Genomic DNA, 6294 nt, shown 5'->3' with positions numbered 1-6294 from the left:
TCAGTGACGCAAGGCCACGCCCTTGCGCGTTGCCTGGAGACGGAGCTCCACCCCACCTGCTGGCTTGGGAGGCCTATATTGGCTCAAGGCTGCTGACACATACTTGGCAGGCAAAATACATACATAAAAATCAATAAAATAAAATAATTTTTAAATAAAGACCAAAAAAAAATGAAGAGGCAAGCTGTAGACTTGGAAAAAGCAAAATATATTTAACAAAGGACTTCTAATGAGAATCACAACAATTCTTACACCTCAAAAAAGAAACAACCCTGTTTTCTCAAAAGGTCAAAGACTGGACGAACCTTCTAGATTATGGACGGTAAATAAATGAAGTATCAATGCAATGCCACAAGAGTAGCTAAAATTGAAAGGACTGTATTAAATGTTGGTAAGAAGGCCAAACAACTGGAATTATTCTAGGTTGCCTGTTGCATGTATGTAACATGATTGTGGAAAGAATTGTGGCCATTTCTTTAAAAGCTAAGCACACACACACTCCAATCACACAGGCCCGCCGTCCCACTTTTAGTATATATCCACACAAAGACTGGTACACAAAAATTGTAGTTATTTGTGATAGACCCAAATTGGAAACAACCAGATGCCTGTTGTGGTAAATGAAAATGGCTCCCTTTGGCCCACCAGGAGTGGCACTGTTAGGAGGTGTGGCCTTGTCGGAGTAGATGTGGACTAGTTGGAGGAAGTGTGTCACTGGGGTGGGCTTTGAGGTTCCAGATGCTCTCCCAGTGTCTCTCTCTCTTGCCGCTGCCTGCCAATCCAGATGCAGAACTCTCAGCTACTCTGCAGCACCAGGCTGCCTACATGCCACCATGCTTCTTCCTGCCATAACAAGAATGGACTAAACCTCTGACTTGTAAGCCAGCCCCAATTAACTGTTTTCCTTTATAAGAGTTGCCGTGGGGTCATGGTGTCTCTTCACAGCAATAGGACACTGGCTAAGACACCTGTCAACAGGTAAATGGAAAACAGTTTGTTTTCATAAATTCATAAAGCCCCACAATGGAATACTACTCAGCAATAATAAAGAGTACATTGACACACTCAACAATGTGGTTGAACCTGAAATACTCAGACTGAAAGAAGATAGGCCTTTCAAAAAATCCAGAAAAGGCTCCCTCCTCTCTAAGGAATCTTTAGTGACAAAAATCAGGTCAGTGGTTGCTTAGAGAATGGTGTCAGGTGGGAAACTCTACAGTGACAGAGTGGGAGCTAGAGATGGCTAATGCGACGGAAGGACACTTGCCTGCTACACATGGAGTCTTGGCTCATACTCAAGCACCGCCCCCTAAAACCTTCAGGAGGGTAGGAAGAAACATTTTAGAGTGCTGGCTGTGTTCATTGTCTTAGCTGATGATTTCACAGACATAAATGTAATATGAAAACTTCTCAAATTGTACACCATACTCATATGTAGTTTATGGTCAGCCAGCTACACTTCAGTGAAGTTATGGGAAAAGATGTAGCTAGTTTATTTTAAATGTCCTATAGTTCTGCTTAATCTGAGCTTGGAAGTCAGAAAAATCACTCTATATAAATTGTCTACAATTTTAGAAAGTAGGGCCAGTACTCCCTTTATAGTGAGCACAACGAAGATTGGAATAAAAGAGAGATTACAGGACCAAGATAATATAAAGTGATAATTAAATTAATATCATTAATGACAAGTCTAGACAGTTGCTGCATAGCATAACAACTTTCTTAACTTTGCAAATGTATGATGAATTAACTAGAATATAAAACAAAATAAGATCACTATCTTATTAATAAGTGTTACTTACCCTAAACATATGTTAGTCACTGTTCTATTACTATTAAGAGACCATGACCTTGTACAACTCTTATGAAAAAAGTGTTTAACTGGGGACTTGCTTATCATTTCAGAGGCTTGGTCCATTTCCATCATGGCAGGGAGCATGGTGAGAACCCAAAGAAGTCTAGTCAATTGTTTATTAAGGGATGCAATGGGAATAACACACAAATACAGAATGAAGCGGCCCTGCTGCCTCCTTTTCCACCAGGGAAGGATGGGGAAAGCTCTGTCCAGCTCATCAAAATGTGGCATCAGGAAAACCTCCACATCCCAGAGACAGTGTGTGATCCTCCTCCTCAGTTCTTATCGGGTCATGTACTCAGAGAAGACCACGCCCCATAACGCTAGTCACCTCAGTACCATTGGCTAAACAGATCTAATTCCCACAACAGGCATACATGACGCCAGAGAAATAGCTGATAGTTACATCCTGACCTGTAGTCTGAGAGAGAGAGAGCCACTGGGTTGGCATGGGCTTTTGAAGCTCACCTCAAAGCTCACCCCCAGTGACACACTTTCTCTAACAAAACCACACCTTCTAATCCTTCTAGTCCTTTCAAATAGTGCCATTCCCTGATGACTAAGCATTCAAATATAGGAGCCTATGGGGGGCCATTCTTATCCAAATCACGACAAAGTATAAGGCATTAACCCCCATCTGTCATAAAGTTATTCTATAGCAGGACAAGGGAACCTTTTCCTTAAATGTATAACTAAAGTGTCAAAATGTTTATAGGGAATCATACATATATATAGTAAGTTACAGAAGAAGATGTCTCCAAGTTCATCTTCTTATAAGAAAAAGGACTTTCTTTTTTCCTTCCTTCCTTCCTTCCTTCCTTCCTTCCTTCCTTCCTTCCTTCCTTCTTTCTTTCTTTCTTTTCTTTCTTTCTTTCTTTCTTTCTTTCTTTCTTTCTTTCTTTCTTTTTTCCTTTCTTTCTTTTGATAAATGCTGTAATTTGTCATGAGTATTCAGAACTCCACAGTTTAGGAATTTTCCAGTCAGTGATAGCGTGAGGACTGAACACAGTCTCAGTAAATACAGTCCTGTGGTGACGCTCAGAAGCATTTGCCTTTTGAAATGTATATTTTTGTTCTAGGAAGGTATGTCCGAGGCCTCCTCCCAGTCTGTAAGGTCATTAAACATCTGTGGCAGGACTGTGGGAATACTGAAGGAAGACTGTGAGTGGCCGTGGATGGTAAACATTACCAACTTCCTGAATGGAGTTGATGAAATTGCAAGGTTGACAGGGCTGAGAACATTCTTTACAGATGAGGAAACGTAGATCCAGAGGTAGGAAGTGATTCACCCAAGAACTACAGAGCAAGTAGATGGAAATGGGGTTAGACTCCAGAGTTCTCAAGCTGCCACTCGAGTGCTCTCCCTCACAGCATGGTACTGCCTTCAGTTCTCGGTGTAGACTAGAGAGGAACTAGTTAGTCACAGTTAGGATCAAATCTCTGGCTGGGCAGTGGTGGCACATGCCTTTAATCCTAGCACTTGGGAGGCAGAGGCAGGAGGATCCCCAAGTCCAAAGCCAGCCTGATCTACAGAGCAAGTTACAGGGCCCAGAGCTACACAGAAAAACCCTGTTTCCAATATAAAAAAAAAAAAGAAGAAGCAGAAAAGAAAGAAAGAAAATCAAATCTTTTTATCTCCCAAGATGCTACACTCTGGGGCTTCTTCATCTCTCTCCATCCTTTCTTTTGCTGTTTCTGCACACGCTCTGCCCTTAGCTCTCTGATTTTATTTTTAGACACTTTGGGAGCTCATACATCCTCAGCTCTAATTTTATGTGTTGCTAAATCTTGTATTTCTTTGGCAATCCCATCATCTACATCCACATTTACAGAGAAGACCTTCTGTAGGCGTGAATGAACTGTAGCAATGGTACCAGATGTCAACAATTTTCACATCAAGGTGGCTTCAGGATCCAAATATCAGTGCTGAGGTCAGCAGTAACAGCTGAAGAGATGGCAGTGCCTGGAGGACTCTGTGGTGGTTGGAGAAGTAGACACCAATCTCTAGGAGAAAGGTGTCACCTGAGAGGGAGCACTGTGCTATCTAGGATAGTGCCAGGGAAGCAGCATGGAGGCCGGCAAGGTCAGTGGGCTGCGTGGGTGTGGCAGTGACAGGAAGATAGAGAAGCTCTGCTTAGGGCAGACAGTAGACCTGGGGTGGCACCTAGAGGAAATGGTCGCAGTGCTTGTTGGGAAGGGGAAAAGCCAGCAGAGGTGGTTGGTGTGCTCTACGGAGGGTACAGTAGCTGTGAGCAGAGTAGAATTAGGCCAAGGGCAGTGGGGAAAACTCGGTACCGTGTGGGTGGTAACCACACTGGCTTGTGAGCACGTTGAGTAATATGCGTGTAGATAAACCTGGAGGGTTGTCACATTGCCCTAGGAATGCCTTTCTGATCTTAGGTAAATCAGAAGGCTTATGCTTCTGCTTTAACAGATCCAGGGAATGAAGGTCACAGCAGTGCCTCTCAAACCATAGTTTTGGGAGAGGAGAACAAAAGAAGTCTATCCATCACAACATGAATAATTACCTCTTTCCCCTGCCATGCTGTGTTAAATCAGACAGTTACCCCCAGTGCAGGGGTCTCTGTAGAAGCTATTTTGTGCACACAGCTGGGGACTTAAGTAGGATTCATAATGAGAAATATATAATTGGAGCTACAGACCCATTTACCAGACCTTGTGGTAGTTTGAATGTAATTGGGTCCCCATAAGCTCATAGAGAGTGGCACTATTAGGAGGTGTGGCCTTGTTGGAGTGGGAGTGGCTTTGTTGTAGGAAGTGTGTTACTGTGGGGGTGGGCTTCAAGATTTCCTATGTTCAGGATACCACCCAGTGCCTCAGTTGATTTCCTGTTGCCTGTAAGATGTAGGACTCTCAGCTACTCCTGCAGTTCCAAGTCTGCCTGCATACTGCCATGCTCCCCATCATGATGATAATGAAACTGTAAGCAAGTCACCCCAATTAAATGTTTCCTTTATAAGAGTTGCTATGGTCATGGTGTCTCTTCACAGCAATAGAAATCCTAACTAAGACAGACCTCATTTCTAAGTTCTGATTGACCCTACAAGACTCTTTCTCCACACAGATGCAAACCTCAGCTTAACCACTGAATTCTTGTCATTCTGAGTGAGCATCTTTGTGTTTGAGTATCCCTGCATTGGGGTTTCCCATGCAGGGCTGTTGGGGAATATTATTTTAAAGTGTTTTACTTTTGTTTATGTTGCCTTTGTTTAACTCTATGAAGCTGTGTTACTGTGCCTGTCTAAAATACGTGATGGTCTAATAAAGAGCTGAACAACCAATAATGAGACAGGAGAGAGAACCAGGTGGGACTGGCAGGCAGAGAGGATAAATAGAAGGAGAAATCAGAAGCAAAGGAGAAGAAGGAACAAGAGAAGGAAGAGGACTCCAGGGGTCAGCCACCCATCTTGTACAAGTCACAGAGTAAGAGTAAGATTTATAGAAGTAAGAGAATGGGAAAAACCCAGAGGCAAAAGGTAGATGGGATAATTTAAGATAAGAAAAACTGTCAAGAAACAAGCCAAGTTAAGGCAGGCATTCATAATTAAGAATAAGTCTCCATCTGTGATTTATTTGGGAGCTGAGTGGCAGGCCCCCAAAAAGAGCCAAAAAAAAAAAAAAAAAAAAAAAACCCTAACAACACAGTGCAAGATTCTTGGCATTCAAGTTAGGATCAAGTTTGTCTCTTGTCTCTGACATTGTTTCTAATGCTTACCAGTTCCATACATCTAAATACAAACAAACAAACAAAAACAATAACAACAAACCTGAAAAAATTTCCCCATATTTATTATGTTCTTGATGGCAGAGGTGAGTCAATTTCAACTCAGAGAGAAAAGGTCATGTTTGATAGTCTTCATTTATCCTTTGGTTAGTTCATACCTGCATTCTGCATCAAGAAAAAGCCATCAAGACAAAACTTAGGTGGGAAGGAACAGTTGGCTGTATAGAAAATAGTCTTAGCACTTAATACAGATAACTAACTTCAAAGCTTATGTGCATTCACTCATTCCGCATGTACTGAGAGCTACTTTGCTTTTTAAAAACAATTTACTTATTTTTATTAATGGGTATGAATGTTCTGTCTGCATGTATGTCTATAAACCACCACATTCATGCCTGGTGCTCACAGATCAAAAGACAGCGTTGGATCCCCTGGAACTGGAATACTGATGATTGTGAGCTGCCGCATTGGTTCTGGTAACAGAACTTAGGTCTTCTTCAAGAGCAGCCAATGCTCTTAACACTGAGCCATCTCTCCAGCCCTGTGAGAGCCTTTGTTGTATGTGGTACCTCTATGTATCTGCACAAACATTAAGAATGAAAGGAGAGATAATGTGTATAATTACAATAATGCAAGGTGGCATGTGCTCACATGGCAGCGGGAGCAAGCTGCACAAGGAGCAAGAAGGATTCAT

Source organism: Peromyscus leucopus, chromosome 1 (genome assembly GCF_004664715.2).
Source record: "Peromyscus leucopus breed LL Stock chromosome 1, UCI_PerLeu_2.1, whole genome shotgun sequence".
Taxonomy (NCBI): Eukaryota; Metazoa; Chordata; class Mammalia; order Rodentia; family Cricetidae; genus Peromyscus; species Peromyscus leucopus.
This window is presented reverse-complemented; position numbering follows the sequence as displayed.